The 23,518-nt window shown below is 40.2% G+C and overlaps 1 protein-coding gene across 3 annotated transcripts in view; it reads right to left on the bottom strand.

Annotated features, from left to right (window-relative positions):
* Nucleotides 1–23,518, bottom strand: part of ZNF516 (zinc finger protein 516) — a 102,987-nt gene that overhangs the window by 34,525 nt on the left and 44,944 nt on the right. The gene's annotated exons all lie outside the window — the stretch shown is intronic.

Raw genomic sequence — 23,518 nt, 5'->3', positions numbered from 1 at the left:
AGAGTAATTATGTATGGCAAAAAAAGTCCCAGTCATTATGAAAAAACGTAAATTTAAAATAAACAAACAGCCTTCTACATTCTCCTTGCCTTTTCCCTTGTCCCAGCATCTCTGAACCCACTCTTTAGGTCTTCTCAGTTTTCTTTTTACTTCCAGTGCATTGTATTTGCCCTTAGGCAAAGTCAAAGAACTTCCTTTAGGCAGAAACTCTTGCCCAAGAAATTCATGCTCCCTCAACCTAAACACAAAATTCAGATTTCAATTAGCCTACTGTGAATTTCATACAGCTGAGTATTACTGGCACTTACACTGTGCTAAACGTTTTCTTTCTGCTTAGCGTTGGACTTCAAAGTGAAGGACAGTTTTACCCTGGAAATCCTCTCAACAGACACAACTTAAAACTTTTAAGACTATGGAGTACTTTCAGTATTGTGGTAAAACACAATCCTCATTTCAAACAAATCAAAAGTGTGTCACAGCAGCTCTTCTAAAAATCTCTTCATTTGGTTTAGCTAAAAAGTGCTACTGCAGTGTCATACTCCTGTATTTACAATGAGAAGTACCTTTAAAATGGAGCTGAATTTTTTATGCATATCCTATTTTGGTTCAAAATTGATCTACTGCTACTAGTAACAAATTTAAGTTGTAATGTTGAGAACATAAACCTGTATTTTTAATAGAAGTTGTTTCTATGCAACCTAATTATCCAGGTTACTATCTGAGTCATCTTGTTACTAGGCTGAAAAAAAAAACCCAGAAGAACAAAGCAATATTTTGTCTAACATAACTGAATCACAAGAAATTAATTATTTTCTGTGGAAAGCAGTGGTTTTAGTATTATAGTATCACACTGCTGCAAGTACTTTCTGCAAATGGTACTTCCAAAATAAGCATATTTAGATCTCAGACCCATTATTAAGTAGCTTTCTTGAAATTTTTCTAACCTTCATTTTAAAATTAAGTATGAGAAATTTAATGTATCTGAATGAGCTCAGTTAAAGTTGCCTCCAAATTCTAGGCTGACGGGCTCTATAATCCAAACTGAAATGCATGAGGAGGGGTAGTGGGGGGTTTCTCTATCCTTCTGCCAGTCTTCTCAAACTCAAATCCTTGCCAAGTTAGTCTTCTCCATTCCACAGACTTTCTCTGCAAGAGGTGGCTGCAGCCTCAAAATGGAGAACCACCACTGAAAAAGTCTCACCTTTTTTAATTTTTAAACTCCCTCTGAGGAGGTTTTCCATTCTCCCAAAGCTGGAAACAGACAACCAACACCCCCTTTTACCATAGCTGTCTTCTTGTAGGTGGGTGCCATCCTACCTCTTCTAACCAAGCTCCTTCCTGCATCTAAGAGGATCTAAGAAATCCCTCACATGATGTGGCCTGTCCTCTAAGACATGAAGACTTGGGGTGACAATGGGTCAATACAGTCTAAAGATAGATCAGCTTGCTCTAACAGCTTAATAGCTCGTTACAGGCAGCTGTAGCACTCAATGAGGCAAAGAACAACTCCACTCCTTTGAGGTTCCCAACTGCTGGGAGTGGCATTTGCCAGCTTGGCCAAAAAAATAAAAACTACAAAACAAAACAAAAAATAAACAAACAAAAAAAACCCACACAGAAAGAAGAAGAAAAATCATCATTTTACTACTCATCACTAAGTTCATCTCAGAGCTGATGACAGTATCTGCATATCCCAGATGCAAAGCCCGTGTCTATCAGGTGATGCTGGCCAGAGATAGCATAAATCAAGTCTGCCTACTCACTCACTGAACTGGTATCAAGATAGGCTCTCCCAGCAAACTGCTTGAAATGGATGCCACCTCCACCACATTTGATCATCAGTTTAAAGGGAAAACAGGAAAGCTGTTGGACTGGCAGCTTTTTCCTCTTCCCTTGCTGAAGTCCAACACCAGATTACCAGCCTGGCAGACAGTTACAGGGCATCACCCATTCTCAACCTACATGTTCTATCAAGCACTGCCAAGGAAGAGCCCTGACACTACACTGCAGCCTCGGGACACACGGTTTGGAAGAACGCAGAAGCTTGACCTTCTTAATTAGTTAATTCCCCAGAAGGAGTTCATTCCATGAACATCTGCTGTTCCAGGGAATGTCAAGCTTTGCTGGAAGAAGCAAAACCAGTAACAAATCCGCAGTATACATAGGACTGACATTTTTAAATAAAACTTGCATGGCAGTTACTTAAAGGGCCTTTTTCTTTAAGCAACCTTGTCACATCTCATCAGTTTGGGACCCCAGAGGAGAACTACCTACATCGCTGCTACATGGGTACTCTTAATACATGCCATTTTCAGATCTGAAAAATCTGCAGGTTTGTATTTTGCAGTGAAGCAGTAGGAAAGGAGATGCTAGTGTAGGCATATCTTAAAAAAAAAGGGAAATGCTAGTACTGCTGGATCATTGCAGATATTGGGTTCAAACTTCTTTTCACATTAAAAAGTATAATGATATTTTGGACCTGATAGGAAATAACCAAAATTTCTTCAGTGCTTCCCCTGTGAGCCAAATGAGTCAGGAACAGAAATGTATGAGCCACTGCCCCAAGTGCTCCAACGGCACTTTGAGGCGCATCAGACTGTGCTGAGCAGTGAAGCATCCCTGAAGCGCTATAACTTCAGTTAGAACTTGTAATTTAGAAATCTCCCAGTGACCCCATTACCAGCGTAGCATAGAGAAAACAGGGCTGGTCTTGGTATATGAAGGCAATGACTATTCAGGGAGCTTTAATCAGAAGGAATTTAACTGAACAAACAGCCGTGGCTCCCAGAGAAAGGCTGAGTACTTTTAAAAATTGAAAGTAGCTGAGCGTATGCTCTAGAACAATAAGATAGAATTATTACACTAAAACCCTTTAATTAATGCATGCGACAGAAGCTGTGATTTTTAAACCCTAATCTCCCTGTCATTTCAGTTTTTAAGAAATAGTAAGAAGCACCCATCTGCTCAAGCTGCCACACAAGGCCCAAAGTTCTGTTCTCACACCAGTTTTGTGCCGGATGTCTCAATAAATTCATTGCTTATTTACATCAGCCAAAATGGAGAAGAAAGCTGCTGATCTCCTAAGTTTGCCCTCCTGCTAAAACAGACAAGATGTATTTTGCTGTTGCACATAGCATTTTTCCCCCTAAAAGCAGGGGCTTGTCTCCCCCTCCCCCAAAAAAAGAAAACCCATAGGGCATTTCTAAAACCCTGACAGATGTTTAATTACAGAGGCACTAGCAGGCATTATTTTGAGAAGCTCAAACACAGAACGACTGTATCTGACAACCAAATGGCTAAAGAGTCTGCTGTACCACTAGCGAAGCAAAAACTCTGCTAATCCACGTTTTGCTAATTCAAACACCTAATAATTCATATGCAAGCAAAAAGCTGCGGGTAGCACAACACATCTGAATAACCATTTAATAGGAGGAATCTGTGGTGTGATCTCATGTTACCAGGGGTGTATTAGGAAATACAGCAAACAGCAGTCAGCGCTATGTTGTGAAATATCAAACCCAACTCTTACTCTCAGCATCTAAGAACAAAGTACCTTTTGTAATGCAGGTTTCTCCCCCATTCTGCATTTATTAATTCATTAACTTCATTCACTTAAATAGGTCCTTCAGTCACTGATGTAAATGGAACAGGGAACCACAGTACGCCTGTGGGCTGTGTGGCAGGAAGAGAAAAGAGATGGCACTGCCGTCTCCACTGTTATTTCCAGCTGTTCCTTACAAATTTCTCACTGATTCCCTGGAAGTTCTCACACTAGGTACCAATTAAAAAACTTTGTTTTATTCAGACAGAAAATCCTAGTTAGGCCTGTTAAAAAATAAACAAAACCCACAAATCCAGTCACCCAGACCTTCGACTAAAATTTCTTGGCTATGCCTCTGAATGGAGCGGAACCTGCACCTTCTTTGCTGAGTCAAATTCAGTAGTGAATAATTTTCATCCTTTATCCGCCCTCAGAGCTGAATGAGGCGTACGTGCCTTGCTGTGCTGTAGAACTGTGTACTGAGCACGCAGCAACATGAAATATTGTCCTAACAGATTTAAGCATGCCTCAAAGCACATTGTTCTGACAGCGCCTGGGTCTCCGTCATCACTCTCGTAACTATCAATGATTCTGGTTAATTTTACAACCACAAGAGGTACAAGCCTCCATCTGGTTAGTCTACATATTGCTGCAGAGTTGGAATCACACTGATCAACAAAATATGTTGGCTAGTAATGCTCTGTTAAGGTGGACTGATGAGTGGAGAACAGTCCTACTTTCAGCTACGCTAAAGACCCACAGCAAATACAAGGGAGCAGAGCACAAGGATTGGTGCTCCCTAGGGAAAGGTGCCTGACACACTAGGGCTGCTGGGGGAGAGGCCAGGCAGACAGATCAGGATTCAGATGTGCCAGCAGGTCTGCTTGGTAACCTAATACACCAGGTACAGTCTCCTGCAGTGCATAAAGCAACAACTGCCACAGCTCTTTCCCTGGAAAGAAGCTGAAGGGAAGAGATTTCCTGGTTTAATGCCTGTGACTGAAGCAAACTTGTGACCACAGGTGGCAGGGTTTCCAAACACTTCTTGTTTCCTGCTTGTGCAAACCCCAAGTACAACAGCACCCTCACACACAAGGGAATCGTGGTGTAGCTGCTACTACAGAGCACGTCACCACCATCCCTGTCACCCCTCACTAAGAAGCCCTTGCTCAGGTCTTAGGGGACGTCAATGCATGGATCCTCACGCCAAGAGTAGCAACATTACATCCATGCCAGCAGCCAAAAACCAGACATCTATGTGACTGTCAGCATGGATGGAGATACCCTGGGCAAGGCTGCTGTTTGTGTTGTCACAGCCCTTCCTCCAACCCCTTCCTCAACACAAAACCCAGCTGGAAGTGCCACTTGGTAGTGCTGCATCTGCACCTGGGGTCCCTTCCACCAGACCTACAGGGCTCAAGGGGTAATGCTGCTTTAAGCCTAACACACCTAACACAGACAATTCTGTTGGCAGAACCTGCAACACAGAGTGCATCTAAGTCACCTTGAAACAGGTACTTCTTGCTTATCTTCCAATTTTGGGTTACTTTTGGATGTTGTCACAAACTAGGACTCCCCTCCATCCCCTTCTGTCTTCCAGCACAGGCGCCAGTGTTGATTTCTCCCAAGTCTGACTCAATTTTATTCTTACCTTCTAAAGAGGCCCTTTCTATGAACTCCTGGTAAGCAGCATGTTTAAATGCAGAACTAAGTTTTTACATATCTTTACCTACAGCTCTTATTATATTTGCAAAAACACAAATTACTGTGTTTATATCCAATGTACTCCATAACCAAAATAAATTAAAAATTCAAGGCCTTTTCTCACTCTGGACTTTAGAAAACACTTCTCCAGTAAGACCCTGAGTAAACTGATCTAAATGCTCTTAAAACTTCAGCTTATTCTGAATCACTAGATTTGTATTCGAGGCTCTTCACAGCACAGTATGCATAATGTAGGGTAAAACAATGGAACTCCCTTATGCAGCAGTTAGGAAGCAAAACACCTCAACCCTTGTATTTCAACCTTCTTTCTTCATTAACCTACCAGGCGAACAGAAGCAGTCCATGAGCAAAGGGCAAGCAACATTTCTTTCTCTGCTTTTGTTGAGAACTCCCCTTCCCATAGCTCTACTCATTTCTACTCACCATCAGCCACAGCACAGATTCCCCCAACCACCTTTCATTTCATTCATCTAATACTATTCTAAATATGTACACTAAGCCTGTTGTGATCCCAGTGAAATCCCCAATGATACAACTACTAACCTCAAAAGAAGGAAAACCAGTCCAAAGAACACAAATAGATAAAAACCAGTAAATTCAGAGCCTCTCCTAGCTCTGGACAGTAGGAGTTTTTAAAAACCCAGTGGGTCCATAGCTTAAGCAATGAAAAACAGGTTACAGAACTCAGCAACAGGAATTAATAAAAATGACCAAGGGTAATCTATCAATCACTATATCGTTTGCAGTTCATATTACAGCAGAAAGGTATGAATGTTGTCAGTGTTATACACTGGCTACTCAGATCTATGATGAATAATTGATAGAGGTCATCCATTTGAGTCCCAGGCTATTAGTCAAAACTCTAAACCTGCTGTTCACCAACAGCAGAGCACTGCAGATGAAGGATAGAGGGGCATTTACAGGGAACTATTTTCAACAATGCAAGCAATTATAAGGGAATGTAGATGATCTGAAAACAAAAGCCGACTTTTTCTAAGACCTATGATACTACTCTTAGTGAATCAGCAAAACAGCATTTAATGTATACCTACTTTGTACAATTTATTGTCAAGAATAAAATCCATAAGGCAAATATGAACTTGAGGTTTCAGTCTTAAATCTCTTAAAAGTTTGAGAGCTTTGAGAGTGTTTTGAGTTGAAGGCTGGGAAGCGTATTTGCCTCACACTCCCTTAGATATTTTGCACTGAGCATCTACTATGTCTCATCCTGATAAAGTGACTTTGAACTAAAATCAAAGAATAAAAAACCTTTGTGTTATGGCCCAAAGTTTTGATGTTACTTTTAAAATGAGTAAATAATACACCAGGAATAGCTATATTTACGAACACACTGGGCGTTTGAGGAACTAAGTCTTGCAACATGACCCACACTGTATTAACCCTGACAGAGACATTACCCAAGTAACTTACTCCATGATGGTATTCATTCTAATGGTAGCAAATGGTAGCACACCTTTGAAATTTGGAGAAAGGTTAATACAACAAATAAGCATCTACTAACTACAAACAGTCCTATGTACTAGTGCCTTGTTTATTTACTTACAATTCACCATGACTGAAGAATCACCATCCTGACTCCCTCAGTCCATACTGCAGGGTGCAGAACAGATCACAATTTCATTTTAGATTTAAGGTCAAGCTCACTGAGCTGCCTCTGTATGGTTTCTAAAGGCAGAATAATCCTTTACTACAATGACACCTGAGATATGGAATAGGATTGTCTACGAACAGCAGCCCCACTTTTTAATCTTTACAACAGCAGTTCAGCAGTGGCATTTGAAACAGCCATGATATAGTTACGTCCTGACAAGCAACACCTGACATGCCTTCCCTATCTTTGCACATCCCAGGAATCAACAAAATAGGTAACATTTTCTCCAATAACTATGAGAGGCAGGTAGCCAAAATACAGTTTTCTCTGCAAATTTAGGGATATCAGAGCCTGCTTTTAATTCCCTTTGCTGAAATACAAGGCTCTGTCTAGACACCAGCCTTAAGGCACTCTCTTTGCATATAAGGCAGGTCAGAGTATACTGGAAGCATAAGGATTGTCAAAAAACCTGTTTGGGCTTTGGCAAAGTAGTAGTACATATTCTGTAAACAGCACAGTTCCTAGGCTTCTGTCTGACAGAAGCAAAAAAATGCTAAAGTATTTCTGACAAACTCAAACTTTCCTTGCCAAAAGCCATCCTCTCCCCAGCTCAGCCTGTTAGGAAACCAGCCTGAAGAAGGGTTTGTGCAAATCTCCACCTTTTCTTACCCAGACATAAATTTTGTTTATTTTGACTGAGTTTTGGAGCCTGCATACTTTGGACTTGCAGACTCCAAGATCAGTAATACTGGTTTTATACTTGACTTTTTACAACCTGCCACTCATCTTTTCCACCAACTCAGTGGAGCCACATTTTGACCAGAAACTCATTAACATCCTGTCTGAACACACCAGTAGAGCCTCTTCTCTCACGCTTCCTGTAAACAGCAAAACCCAATCCTACTCCTATCTTCACTTTAAAATATTTTTCTCACACCAAGCTCTTGTTCAACAGCTTGTGTGCAGTGGTCAGGCTGTAGACACCTTGCACATGTAGAGTCAGTAGTTGCTTCTGATGGGTCAGACTCTCAGCTATTCCACTCCCAAGGCTTATGGATACAGACTTCCAGGCAAGTCCTGAATTTGGTTCGAAACACTGGTTTGGAGACAGGGCAGTTGAAGAGACCGGAGAGTTTCCACTAAGAAATTTACAGCTGAATTGGCTGAGCCGTTGGTTTGGTGGCAGGGTGAAGTGAAAACAAGACAAAGAGGGAAACAGATTTGATAGCAAACAAGTAATTTATCACTAACTTCACTCCATTGCTTCCACGTAATTCCTCAGCTAGTTTAAAGGCCTGTGTGATACTCGACATAGACAGGCAAATACAAACAGCAGCATTTAGTAAATCAGTTATGAAGATTAGCTTTGCCTTACAACAGCTGAGCAAAATACAAGATATTAAGCTCAAACAAACTTCATAATGTAGGAAAATAACTAATTGCACTTTAAAGAAAGCGTAGTAAAATTACTACACCATCAGAAGGGAGTAATTTATTAATTATGTGATGATCATGTACTTCTGTTCTTTTTAGCTGGGCCTGGAGCTGAAATATGAGCCTTATATGGAAAGAAGCTTTGATGACAGCCATTTATTTGGGACAGCTTTTCCAGCCTTTTTGTTTCACACAAATGATTTGAATGTTTAAAGTATTGAAATAGCTTCGTATCTAGGTATTAATAAAGAGATGTTGTCTTTTCCATCTTTCATATTTTTATTAAGCTTTCAGTGAAAAATGCTGCTGTTAGTTTATAAGCAATTCAAAAATAATATATATACAAGCAGGCAGCCATTTTCACAGTCTGGCAAGTAACAGATTTCCATAAATAACAAAGAATACAGGGTCATGATATCAGCTGTTCAGAAATTTTAAAAAGTCAGATTGCTTCTATTTTTGAAGTAACTATTTGCTGGATTATTTTTATTTATGGCTTGAAGCTGAATCTAGAAATGTTTTCCATGAACTTTAGACACCATGCTCCTGACTGACTGGCCTTCTCTCTGCTGTTTTCTCACTTGACTTCCATGCATCTGTGTCCAGTCTGAGGAAAGGGGATGGCACCAGCTCACAAGCCAGGCCTGCAAAGGTCTGTGAACATCTGAATATGCGCCTCATGAATTTGTACGCCCAGATTGCACAGATGCTGGCTTATTTGCTCACATAGGTAGTCAGCTGCCCTGTTACCTGGCTCTTCAGATGCAGCATTAATTGCACTGTACATCAGTTTTAGGTAATTAGACACAGCTGTACGTTTGAAAATGGTAGCACGCAGTGGGAAATCCTTCTGGAAGACTTTGGTCATTAACACTTTCACAATTCTCAGGTATACCATTATCTACTCCTTAATTCTCTGGTTTGATCCCTGTTTAAAGTTTTCTTTTTCTTTTCCCTTGGGGACTTTGTCAAGCTTTCCACTTGAAAATGATTTTGCGACATTGTGACTGTGCCTCTTTCTAACAGAAAAAAATCACATAATTCTGTGAAATATAATACATATATATACATACATATAATATACATACATATAATTCTGTGAAAATGGAAGCCGTGTTCTTAAAAGATCCAAGAAAAAAAAGAAAAAAAAAGTATTTTTGACCAACAGAAGTTGATGGACAAGATAAGGTTGCTATTTTTTTTTTCTTTTAAATGACATATGAAATAATGCATTTCACATACTTCTTCCTCCCCAGAAAAGCTGACCATTTTTCTAGAAAGAGACAGGAAGCTCCACTTCTGGGAAAAAACCTTAAAAACAACAAACACCAAAATTGTCTCAGATCTGCTCAATTAATTTTCTTCCACAAACACAGGTTACAAGCCGTGTTAGTTTAGAACTGGATTTTGACAATCTCATTACCTCATGATTCAGGTAACTGAAAAAAATTAAAATCTATGCTATAGTTATTCATAAAAATTATGAGACTACTCTTGTTACTGCTTATCTGAAAATATAAACAAATTGGGTCTCAGACATCTTGAAAAAAGGGCTTGTTTCATTTTGCTGTATTGGGGGTTGCAAATAAAGAAGGAAGAGATTACACTGGTGATTGTGAAAGCATGAAAACTCTATGGGCACAAAGGCATACACAGAAATAAATACAGCAAAAATAAATACAGCAGAATAAAATTAAACAGGTTCATCCAGTCTGACTGCATCCCAGAACCAGAGTACAGTATTAGTTTAAGACAATGATCAAGCGATTTCTTCTTTGGTTTCAGCAGTCCAGCAAGAAGAAGAAGACTGTAAGAAGAGCAGTGATAACATGGTAACCCTAGAAATTAGAGAAGTGTGTGTAGCACTTTAATTTTGATTCATGAGCGAGAATTTCTTTTCTTCCTTTTTTTTCCCCCCTAACTGCCACTAACTGTATTTCTGGTGTTCTGCTTCAAGGGAGCACCAAGCTACTAGGGGATTTCCTAAGTGGGATTACCCGTGTTTCTTCAGTTCCTGCTGGCTGCTTACAGTTGCACCTGTGACAACTTAACCAAGTTGGCTGTCAACGACCTGCAGCCAAACATGACGATTTAAGCTCTCTCAGAAACAAAGCACATGGATGAAACGTAACCTCAGGGTGGGATTTCTTCGTTTGGCTGAAATCAGTAACAACTTCTAAGTCCTTAGAAGAAACAGAAAGAACACAAAATCTAAGCTTGCCTAAAAACTTCCGCCTTTCTGTCAAGAGTCTTGTTTTTCCATTCAGCTTTTGCTGAGGTATAGTCACAGTGCAGAATATAATTAACTCCTGAGTAAGAGAGGAATGGGAAAACGGTTTCCCTTCTCTTCTCAGGAAAAAACCTTTTGGGGTGGGAGGGTGGGCATCAAAACAGAACAGCACCACAGCTTAAAGTAAAGAGAGACACAATTAAGCTTTCATACAACATCTGTGTCACATTTACACATGCGCTCACTTCCAGGGAAGCGACAGACATCAAACTAATGGAGAACATCCCGACTCTCCAAATGCAGGAAGAATGCTGCAGCTTTCCCAGCTGTGCTCTTGGGACTGTAAAGCAAGAGATCAGCAAAGGAGCCTTTTTTTATTGGTTTTACTACTGGTTTTGGCCAAGTAGTGTCACGAAGTTCTTAAACACAGTTATCCTACTGCACTATGAGAATTATGTACACCAGGACTGCTGGAAAACAATAGCTGCAGAATAAGCTTCATCATCTTCTGGATGTTATGCACAGTAATTGGTTCCAGGGTCAACTCTGTGATGCTACAACAAAGGGCTGTAGCTTAAGGGAAAAGAATAAACAGCAGGAGTTAATGGAAGTTCTGTTAATATATAAATGCCCCCCAAAATGAAAGAAAGGCAGAAAATAAAATATTCTGTATAAACAAAACTGATTATGAATCCAACATGCAACCTTAGCTTTCAACAAGCTGTTAATTTCATTGAAGAAAAGAAACAGAGCAAGTACTTTCAAGTCACTGTAACAAGAAAGCAACACATTAAGAGTTTGAAGCTAGTCTGACAAACATTGTGCTTGCCATGGGTGCCAGTTTGTGTGAAAAATACAGACAAAGAAAGGTGTCTGAAATTACAGTATTATTCACAAAATATCATTATTAGGGTATAGGCCACTTTGTTCAAAACACCATGTGTGATTGCTCCACTGAACCTAAACATCTGGGGCAAGTTACCCCATCTGGCTTTAGCGCCTTTGAAACGACATGCTGCATTTAAGCTAAGAGGTCCAGTCACACCAGTTTTGAATAATTGTGTTTTCATAGTCCAGCACTTTATCATTTTGAATCTTCCTATTCAGTAACACTTTTGATAAAAATATATTTAATCCTTCTCCCTGCATACCAGGAAAGTGAAACAGATATAGAGGTACAAATGTTTTCTAAGTATTTCGCCAAATATTAACAATTATCTCCTGACACTCAAGCACTCAGATGAAAAGGTACAAAGGAACATCTTATCCTTGTGATTTGCCCGGTGAAACACTAGGACATGCAACGTATCAAAACGGAATCCCTCATTTCTATGTTTCCCTATCATGTTTCCTTCCCTTTTCCATTTGCACTGTTCTCAGGACCTGAAAAACTTTCACCTGTTTTTCTTTCACCTGCTCTGCTGCTATGCACAGCTTCAGATGCTGGGACTGCTCATGCAGGGTTGTAGCAGGCCCACTGTGTGACCTCCTTCCCCAGTTCACTCCCACCCCCTAACGTGAGCAGGATGACACTGAGCTACCAGCACCTTCTTCCTTGGTGCTCCACCTTCTCTCCATGGTCAGTCATTTCCTTTCTTTAAACAATACTCTGTTCCCAAGTGCCGGCTGTGCCCACACAGGATGAGTCCCCACAGTGTGCCAACCTCCCTGGCACATTCTGCTCCAGGCCATGGCTATCGTCGTGGACCTTCTCCCATTAGTAAGCCAACACTGTGACACTATTTATGCAAACACAGCATGCTTTTATCTCCAGCCTATTTCCTTCTGCCGTTGACTCAGCTTTTTTCCAAGGCTGCTCCTAAGCCTCCCCACTCCTACATAAACCACCTATGGTTTGCAGCTGACAAGAGCCTGAAACCCAGACCCTCCAAGACAAACTCTTCCATCACTTCCTTTGGCTTACAAACACACGATGGTTGCAATAAGATGGATCAAAGGAAAATACCCCCAGCCAGGTCCCATCTATCACCCAGCTCTCGGCAGCCCCAGCCTGAGTGCCCTGTTCGCCCACAGCAACACTGGGACACATCATGTCACGAAATGGCACTTTGGCTCGCTCCCAGTTCGGACCCTCAACTGAAGAAATACAGATTGGTTATCTTACAGAGGATATGCTGTGAGATGATCTAGATACCGTGCATCAGATCAAACATGTGCATGTCAGAAAGCAAATTCACAGATAGGGCAGTTACTGCAGAAAACCACATTTCTGGCTCGTGCTTTTGCATGGCTCCCACTCCCCACTACAACAGGGATCTCTGGAGGCTGTCAGTAGCAGAGATCTGCTTGGAACTATCAATGAGCTTCCAGAAGAAGTTGTTTACATCATTTGGATGCACCTCTAATAGTAACACATCAGGCCTTTACCATTTAGATCTATTTATCTATACTTGCTACATAAACTCAGACACTTTCTGAATTTTTGTCTGTCCTTTCTCAAACCTTTTTCTGCTTGATGGACTTTTTAATTACATGATGATTTTGGCCCTTTCCAACCCTTCTTTCCTCCCTAAGTATCATGTTTCTATCCTTTTGGCTTCTAAAGGCCTCAAAGAAAGTTGCAAAACTGGAATTAGAGGAAATACTTTATGAAGAGTAGTTTCCATGATGCCTTGGTTAAGTCAGTGTTTCAACTTACTGAATATATATACATATATATATATATATATATAATTTTTTTAACGGAATCTTGCTCTAATATAATTGACCAAGTATAGCAGAAAATCCTACTAGGCACATAAAAACTTCATTGTGAATTCACAGCACTTCATTTCCATTATGAGCCTTAATATTAAGACACTTGCATGCTGATAACACCTAAGATAAAAAATCCTAATAACTTGTGAAATGAAACTATTGTTTGAATTATAACTAATGTGTCATGTCTGTGTGTATTAAACTAATAAAAGCACAACACTCCCTACTTCCACACAAATAACAGCACTGAGGCTTCTCTGTCCAATATATTTAACATTACAGTAGCAACTAAGTGATCCTCACTTATGCGCACCCATTTTGTTGTCCCAGAACAATCCAAGTAAGGATTAATTTTTTCCTGTTACAACATTACTTGTCATTCTGTGTTTGGGTATTTTTTAAGGCTTCTCCAGGCTTCAACAGTACTTAAGGTTAAGACATTTCTGGGAAATTGCTGTGCATGTGGATACAGACATGTGCAAGGACAAGAAACTTCTGCAAAGTATTATAAGGGGTTTAGGATTAATATGTTCCATGTGCAGTGTAAGCTGTACTTCCTGAATTCTCTTTTAAGGGAAGAGACAGATCTGTTTGCTTCATTATCTAGTAAAAAAAGACTTTACTACCTACTGAATAAAGGTTAAATCACGGGAAACTGAACATACCTTTGGTTCAATAGTGCTACACACCTACCAAAACATACAAAAGGCAACAAGGAAATGCAGCATCTGCTCCACTACCTTGGGGTACCGCAGGCATAGGAAGAGATGAAGTCTTTTATACCCCTTTATCAACCCGAGTCATTGCATTCAGTCTTTCACCATCGTGACACTGGTGAATGACCTCTACTGTCGAAACACCCAGAAAATATTTCACAGGAGGAGAGGAGAGAGAGAAAAAAAAAAGCCCTTTAGACCTGAGATTCATATTTCCCAAAGAACCCATATATTTCTGTTGTGGTTATGCTTTTTTCCCCCCGCCAAATATTTAGGTTTTGCTGACAACAGATTGCCTCGAATGCTATTTAAGCATAAGACATCACAAGACATGTGCTATCCTAAGATAACACACACCTCTGAAGTGCTGTTAGGTATAGCTGATGCCTTCAACTGCCTGATGAATTTGTTATCTCAAAGAAACACAAGGTTTGGGAGTGCCTTATATTAAAAACTAACCCCAACTTTAGTCTTTAAATAAATAAATAAAAACTGTGATTTTGCATCCTTTAAAAAAAAAAAAAAGGAAAAAAGAAGAGATCTGACTTGGAGTAAACCCTAACTTCTGGCTCCCAAACAAAACTGAACTTTTTCGCTTTATCCCTGTGATATCACAAAAACAATCATTTTAATGGCTATTTATTTTTCTGTTAAAGTAACAGAGATAATGAAGTAATAGCTGAGGTTTGAGATTACCAACCTGGAAAAAAAAGTTCTGAAAGAAAGAGGGCAAATCTTCCCCCATGCGTCCTGTACAAGGATGAGTATCTCACGCTCTAAATCCATGTTAAGTAAGCACCTGAATCAAAGTTAAAAGTACTCAATTGATGATTATTGTGTCTTTCACATGGACACTCTCTCAATAGAGATTCTGCACTTAAAAAGGATGAAGGGTTGGATTTTTGCCCTCAGCATCACTAAAGTGCAACCAAACCCATCAACAGAGTAGCCACAAAAGACAATTCTGAGACTTGCTCCTCCCCTAGTCTTATCCCCTGTAAAGTTTGCATGCTACGGTACATTTCAGGATATGCAATTTACACTGGCATTGACTACAGAAAAGAAAGATTTCTCTATTCTTCTCTAATCTCAGGCCATTAGGTGCCAAGTGGCTCAACAAAGCAGTTAACAATGATTCCAATCTGACTGCTCTTATGCTTAAAATCAAGCCAGCAGTTATAACTATTGCTGTATCAGGGCCAAAGTATTCTGCAATTTTCCAGTCCAAACCCATGCTGTCTATAAACAAGAAAAACAAATTCACCATGAAAGTAAGTTCCCTACACATTTACAAATCCATTCAGGGCATTGAAAATATTGTCTAGCTGTCAGTTACAAAATATGGGACAGTAGCAATCACACACCAAGTACAAGCATTCAAAAGTCTCATTCAAGGCCTAAGGCACTGAAAATTATAATGAAAAACTCGAAAGTTTTCCTCCACAGTTTCAATACAATTCACTATATGCTTATCATGTCCCTAAAAAATACAGGCTTACTGATGATAAATCTCGTAGGCAATCAAAAGAAAACTGAGAATAAGAAAAGTTATCAATGCTCCCATCGTAAAGGGTTCCCTTAACTGCAGCTAAGCTGCTCTTGACTTTTACTGGTGTGACTGGTACCACAGTCAGGTCCTTTCACAGTAAAGTAATCCAGTGCCTGAATGAGACTACTGGGTTAAAAAGTAATAAAGTGAAGTCAAGTGAGACCTAGTAAAACCTGTATTTGTAAAACGCACCTGCAGAACACAAATTATCTATCAATGTTAGGCCCAACCACACATTACTTTTATACCCTGTGCCACCCTGGGACTCCCCCACATTTCAGCTCCTGCAGAATTTAGCCCACTCCATCCCCTGAGAGTGCCTACTGCCAAACTTAATGCATTAAAAAAGCAAGTCTGACTCTCGATTGAGGGCAAATGGTGAACCATAATGGTAAGAACAGCAAAAAGATTTAACATTAAAGACATTTACACAAGCCCCTCGTTAGCAGTCATTTACAGATCAGTAGAATCCCACTAAACAGAGTCATGGAGCTACGGAAGTATTTGGGAATCAGATTAAAACACTACCATCGCCATTTTCATTGCCTGAATCTTGTTTTACTAGCTGGGGGGAAGGCAGTCCTTGCTCACTGATCGGAAACTGCTTGAAAATAAAAGCACTACACAATGTGATCTTTTGACTATAAATGTCACAAAGCAGTATTTCACAGGCTATAGTTTGATGTAACAGAAACATCCAGTACAAAGAATTACCAGAGATGCTAAACTGACTTTTACAAGGCAGCAAGGCCAGGGTAGGTGCCAGGAAGTGAGGGGTTTTTTAAAACTGAGGTTCTATGCAGCTGGATTCCCAAGCACACATCCCTACGTGCAGACATTTATAGTATTTACTGAAGAAGAGCTAAAAGTCTACTATGAACACTGGAGTCCCTGTGCAACTGACTTAAAAGGGTATTTTTGAATGCACAAACTGAAACCAAGTAGCCAATAGCTTTCCACACCTTTGGATATATTCTTTTTAATATGCTAGTGTGCATGGTAAGCGTGGAATGGTGACTGACAGCTCAGGAAGGACTAAACATAGACACAAGCAATCCTTTGAAGCAGCTGTTGGGACTACATTTCCAAAAACTGTGATAGTAGTAGTATGAAGAAATAATCTTGGGCATCTTCTATAAGCTTCAGGGCAAAGCATATCCTACTATCACCTGTCTTTAAGAAACCACACTCACTTCCTTGCTTCCTAACAGATAAAATAAAGGCTGGGTAAACCTATCTCTCTTAGCATCTTGTACAATTTTTCTTCCAAGCTGAGCTGTGTTTTGGTTGCTCACATCACAGAAAGACAGCTACAATAAACTGCCTAAAAAATACTTCTATCTCACTGTGTTGCTTGTTATTGCATATGGTAACCTGCAAAAAAGGAACATCAACAATTAAAACTAAATAGAGTAGAAGTATCTTTGACAGGCAAAAAGCTCTCCTGTACTTAAAACCCCTACTGAAATGTTTACAAGGAATAAAAGCAGTGCTACAGTCGGTCTAATAACTTCAAAATGCTGCATAAGAAATTGTCTCTGAGCAACAATAAAGGCAATCTCTGTCACAAGAAGTCATTAATCTACTGAAGTATCCCAAATTCAGCCAGCAGTTCCTTAGTTCTGACTTGAGCTGACCGTGTGTTATCTGCTCGTCACCACCATGCCCCATGCACCATTTCAAGAGGAACTGGAATTGCTTTTTAACACTCTTGCTGGCCACCCACATTACATGTGACTGAGTAAAACAGGCCTTGGTAAAGCAGAGCAGAGTGTGCTAATCAGGAGTACAGTGGAATTTACCTAAGATACCTACAAGGCAATGGTTACATGTTCCTTAGTCGGTATGATGTCAGGTTAATGGATAGTATTAAAGGGTACAGAGACTGCTTTGTGCCAAAGCATTGCTGCCCTGCTCCAGTCAAACACTTTTTGCATGAGTTTCTTGAGGCATAGCTCCCATCATCAGCCTAAAATACAGACGGGACAAGCAACTTCATGTGTGTGAGGTGCACCTGCCAAGGGAGGCTTTAACCACTTTTTAGATGTCCCATGGCTTTTCTCTCTTCCTCTCAGAACACACTGGATTGATCCTGGCTGCCAGAATTTTTCTTGCTATCCATTTTCTTGGGACAATCAGCGTAAGTTCTGTTTTGTTCTGTTTCCTCAATAGTTCTTCCCATTAACATCAACCCACAGTTAAAGAGAAATAGAAGCAAATACTACTGCTGAGGGCAGCACCACAGGAATATATATACTCATATAGGAGACTTCATTTGCAGTCCTGAGGAGAGTACACAAATCCAAAGGGGAGGAAAAAGGGAACTAAGTGCTGCTGTGGAGATACACACAGGCCTGTACTGGTCAAAAACGATGGTTCAACCTGCAGTGATTTGCAGAGAAACCTCAGATAATGAGAAAGTACCACACTGCATATGGCTTTGCTAACATGCATCAGGATTGGACTACGTGCATTACAGCAAGGCAGATAAGAAAGAGAAATTTCTAAATGGTATTATTAGATGTGTTCAAACTAGGTAACAAACTAGGTAACTGATCTAGTCCAAATTTGATATAAGGAACAGCTGAACTCTGCTAAGTTCCCAACCAACATTTAATGGATCTCTTACTGCTAGCACAGTGTCCTTGCCTCTGCCCAACATCCCCTATGATTTGAATCATCAATTGCTTGCATTTCCAAGTCCCAGAGTTCCATTGATCCCAGTGGAGTTAAGAATCAAAACAATTAGTTTTAGTTGTAAAGCTGAGAGGGTTTTATATTCCAACAACCACCCCTCAGCAATGCCCAAATTAACTGGTGAATGTGTAATCACAGCATAACACTCTTATCTTCGCCGTTCTGAGACACTGTTCCTTCATGAAACTACCTTATTTCTTGGAAGCCTGGGGCAAAAGTTACCAATTGTCCAGCACTGAAACATTCTCCAGTTTGTTATATGCTCCTTCAGCAAACTAAATATACTAAATAACTTAAACATACTTGAGACTGTACATACAGAACAAGGTATCGCTTGGTGTAAAATGCCCCAAGAGCACTGCCTTTAGCAGCACGATACTGTGGGATTTCCAGTAAGTGAGAGTCTGGCATGAGAAGTATCTGAAGTGTAATTATTCTTGATATGTAGTAAAAATGTTTGCTTTTTAGATAGTAGAGAGACCTCCCCTTGCACACAGAGAAACATTTTTTCATGTAAGAACAATGAAGTCCTGGTACTGGATACTGGCAGCTGTTCATACACTCATGCTAGCAACAGAAATCATCTACTAGGACTATCTCTCTCTGTTCTCTGGAATTACTGTACATTTTTATTTTTCTAGTTTCATTTGCTTAGCTGTTTTATTCTTACTGTTGTTTTCCTCCCCAAAATTACAGCCTTGCTTCTTAACTAAAATATTAAAGCAACTCTAAACTACTTTTACTTTTGAATTATGTTACATCAAATGACTTCTGAAATTACACACTTTTCATTAAAGTCCCAGGTCTTGCATTTGTTATAATTAGTATCTGAGCAAAACAAAGACCAAATTTATGCTTCATAAATCTCTCCTACTCTTCTTCCACAGAACTTGCTAATGTTCTTATGTTTCTATTCAAGCATTCCAGTTTACATATAGGATTTTCTTATAACATGCCTGGGATAAATCCCAGGTGTTACATCCCCAAGACTATATATAACCTGTATGCAATTCACAGGCAGCTGTCTCTTCTTCATTTTACTAATAAAGATACTCAACCAGTCTCTGGCCATGCTCTTCTAAGAGTTTTCGAAATGTAACAAACACAAGGGAAGAGGTCCAGACCTTCTGGTTTTCACATAGAAATCCTCTGGGAGTTATCCACCTGTGCACAGCACATCATGAGCCTTTACAGCTTCAGTGCAAGCCATCCAGCATGCTGACACTGCCTTGGAGGGTTTGAACCCCAATGCCATTGCACACCTTTCTTCAGGCCCCCATCCCCTCTGAAACCTCATCACATGGCACAGCTCCCTTCACCGAAGTCCTGCTTCTCTCTGCCTTCCCCCATTCTCCTTACTCTCCACCCTGCACCTTATTCCCAACTCCTCCCACATGGTGCTCATGTTCTAAGCAAGTCCCACCACACCACCAGTGATTCCTGATGTAGACCAAGTACAGCCACACACCACTGTTTTGAGGGTTTTTTATATTCTGCAGAGTCTAGAGACTTGTGTCCACCTCACCTAGTCAGGCCATGAGCTTCTTGGGCTGAAAGCAGTATTGGTACAGAGCCTGGCAAAACAGTCCTCACTCGCAATCAGCCCCTTCCTGCAATGTCCAGTTTAGTAGAAACAGCATGTGTGCAATACAAGTGGATCAGTCTCTCCCTGAATCATTTAAAAAATCAGAGGAGTCTGACAGAAGGGGAAAAAAAAGGCAAAGAGAAGGGAGAGTGGAGGCAGGAGATAAAGGAAATAGAAGAGACAAGATGGTTTTCACTGGAAGCAGCATTCTGAGGTGCTACATCCTTTCCCTGATGTCCTTCCCTGACATGGTCACACTAGAAGCAGCATTCCTCTCCTTCATTCCTATGTAACACTACTTTTCTTTTCTTTATTTTCCTCTCCTAGATTACTTTCAACATTTACTTCCACTCCAGTCTGACACCTACACGCAAGAAGTACCATGTTTTTGGAACTCCCTCACTGACTGGGCTATCACAGGTCTGTGCTTTTACTACATGCTTGCCAAGAACCAAGAGGTATTCAAATTCTTTTCACTTCTTTTTTTCATCTTCCCACCTGACAACAGCAGTTGCAGCCTCAAAAATTATTCTTCTTCATTTCAGGACTGACACAGAGCCTAATGTAACAAACCCAAACACCTTCACTGCTAAACACACCACGGCGATGAAGGGGCTCATGCCTTAAAAACACTGACCACCAAATTACTTTGAGATATCTAAAACTACATTTTAAGTGAGAAGCTTGAAGATTAGAAAGATAGTGCTTTCCCTTCACTTTTATCAACATGTATATATCCCTCTCTGCTCTCTCAGTCATATCTCTAGGGTTCCTTTCAGGGAAAAATGAAAATCACAAAAAACCCAACCAAGAACCTCAATCTGGGGAAGAGCTGAGCAAAAACCTACAGATGGTTCACACAGCTTTGGATGCAACTTGGTGAACATTCAGGTACAGTTTCACCAATGGCTTGAATGATAAATAAAAATGAAGAATCACCTGGGGCAGGAATACCCCAAAAATATTCAAAGTTTGGTCTCAACAAAGCAAATGCGCTCTGGGCCACCTCTTCCCACGTGGCTGTCACACAAAGCACAGATACTTCATGCATGATCTCTGCATGACAGGTATCACACAGCACACTATGTGTAACTCTAGAAAACTCATTTTTACCCTCCCTCCAACCAGATGAAGCACACTTTGCAATCAGCTAGCTTACCCTTGACAGCTGATGAACTGAGTTTGCAACACTACACCCCCGGTGCCTGAGAAATCATGATGTTACTCGACAAAGGCAGCAGCGGCAAATTACAGAAGGGTTAAGAACAAAGGAGTGCCTACCCTAGAGGCTCTCAACCCCAATTCTTGCTCTTCTCCCAGTGAGCCCTGTCAGTACTCTCCAGCTCTGGCCACCCTCAGCCCTGACAACCTGCTGGCCCTAAGTGACCACAGAGGTGCACTGCCAGCTTCCCTGCTGTGAGATGCTGTGCATCAACAGCACTCCTCAGATTATTAAGAATTAAATGCACAAAGAAATACTTTCAGCTGAGTCAACGTCACAACATTCAATACTTGGCAGTCTCAAGGCCCTTTTCTGACACAGGATAACTTAGTAATGCGTCAAAGGGGGAAGGAAAGAGTAAAGATAGGAAAGTAAAAAAAACCACAACAGATATTGTATAACCTTATGAGTAGCACGAGATTTTCCTGATTATGGCCTGAGTAAAAATAAAAACTGCAGTAAAAAACTGCAGAAATAATTTCAGGAACAGGAACCAAGAGCCCTGCTTGCCTGCCTCCACTGGAGAGGAAGCCTGTCCATGGGGCTGGAGCTCTATTCTTGAAGGAAAAACTTCACCTGGAAGAGTAACTAAAAAAGGCTGCAGCAAAGGATAGCAAACTACAGCAGTTCTAGGACAAAATGCACTTCAAGGCCATACCAGAACACCTCATTTTTGCAAGCACATACATGAGGGCAGAATCTGGCCTATATTCCATACACCTTAAGTTACTGCTCACAGAGGAGGGGAAAAAAAGCCTCTGGAGTTACAGCAGCAATCTGCAAAAGAGTAAAATTAATCCTACAGCTTGCTGGAAAGAAGGACCTCAGTTCCTCAGAACACAATATAAGGGCAGTGCCAATAAACTTGCATATCAGAAAGAGACAATTGGGAAACTTTAGTCCTGAACACTGACCTACGAAAACTCCTTTTAAAATAACAAAACAAATAAGCAAAAAACACCTAAACTTTCTTTCAAATAAAAAAAAAACCCTGTCACTTGTAAAAAATGTTCCCTTCATTGAGACAGTGATTTGTGTTAAGTAACCTCTAATAATAGGTAACATTTCTCTAGCAATAAAGTGTTTCTTAGTAGCCAATTAAATACTTGATTAGCTCTTCAGCTGTGATGTTAGCAAATATAAAATTCAGCAGCCACCCTCCTGGCCCATCATTGCAAACATATCCCTTTTCCAAAATGTGCCTCTATTCAGGCCCATCAGTTTGCTGCTTCTTTATAGTTAAAGAAAACAAGGACCAGTTTGGTACCCAAAGAAGTGAGTTTCCAGTTGCTGGCATCAGTTAAGCCAGAAACTTTAATTCCTGTGAGAGCAAACTGCAGTGTGACTCTAATTCTCCCCCTTCACTCCTGCAACAACGGCTCAAAGCTTGAGTTGAGGCAAGAAGCAGAACAGGTAAAGATACGAGACAACTTCTCTTGTTAAAAATAAAAGGCTTAATATGGAGAGCATGTAAGAACAGTTTTCCTATCTGAACACCATGCGAAAAAGTGTTGCGCTGTTTTCAGCCCGTCTCCAGAGAGATGGTTTTCCACCACAGCAGTTCTGATTACGGCACTGTACATTCCACTGGTGAATCATGGCAGCCCCATTTAAATCTAGACAAAGCTGCAATTTTATCACCACACCTCATGTCAGCTGTACCAAAGTGTTTCAGGTGGCAGCTGATGGACTTTCACGCAAAGTAGGCACATTCCCATAAAGAAATTTAAGTGTTCAAGAATCCAACAGCAGATGGGAAAGCCAGATTCTGAGTCTTTTAAATGGGCAAGTAACCATACTGCAAATATTTAAGAATCTGTAAGAATCTAGTTCGTCACTAGACTTTTTGGAGTTGTTTTTTTATGGAAAGGTAAAAAAGCATTTAAAAAAAGTGGTGTTCTTGGATTAATTTTAATATATCCAACATTGCTTCAAAAACTTATGAAAAACATGTAACAATACACAGTTCTGGAAAATTTTGCTTTGTTGCTGTGGGGTCTGAAGTCAGGAGAAAAGACAACATTATATAATAACCTGAAAGAGCAAGGTAATTGAAGAAACCCACCCTCTTCCACAATGGTGCAGATTACTTCATCCACGATGGTCGTGAAAATGAGTTTAACTCTATAGATAACTATGCTCTTCACAACAAAAGGAATGAAAATGAGAGGAAAGCGTTTTTGTTCACCAAACAGAAAACAAACAAAAACCAGCAGAAGGGCTAGTAAGGAAAGAATGGTTAATCTCACATTTCTAAAAGGGTATTATAAACAAAGCATGGTGAACAACAAAAATAAAGGATTTAAAAAAAAAAGATACTAAAGTGCTTAATGGTGTTCTTTTAAATATTTACTTTGCTGCTATTTGGAGAATAATTTGTTCCATTTAGTAGCATTGGGCTCAAAGGACCACTTTAATCCAGAGAGATTAATTATAGCCTTTGGAGTTATAAACACAATTTGGGAAGTGAAGCGGAGAAGAGGAGAGAG

Source organism: Corvus moneduloides, chromosome 1 (assembly GCF_009650955.1).
Source record: "Corvus moneduloides isolate bCorMon1 chromosome 1, bCorMon1.pri, whole genome shotgun sequence".
NCBI classification, from domain to species: Eukaryota; Metazoa; Chordata; class Aves; order Passeriformes; family Corvidae; genus Corvus; species Corvus moneduloides.
The sequence above is the reverse complement of the archived record's forward strand: the minus strand, read 5'-3'. Positions and strand labels throughout refer to the sequence as shown.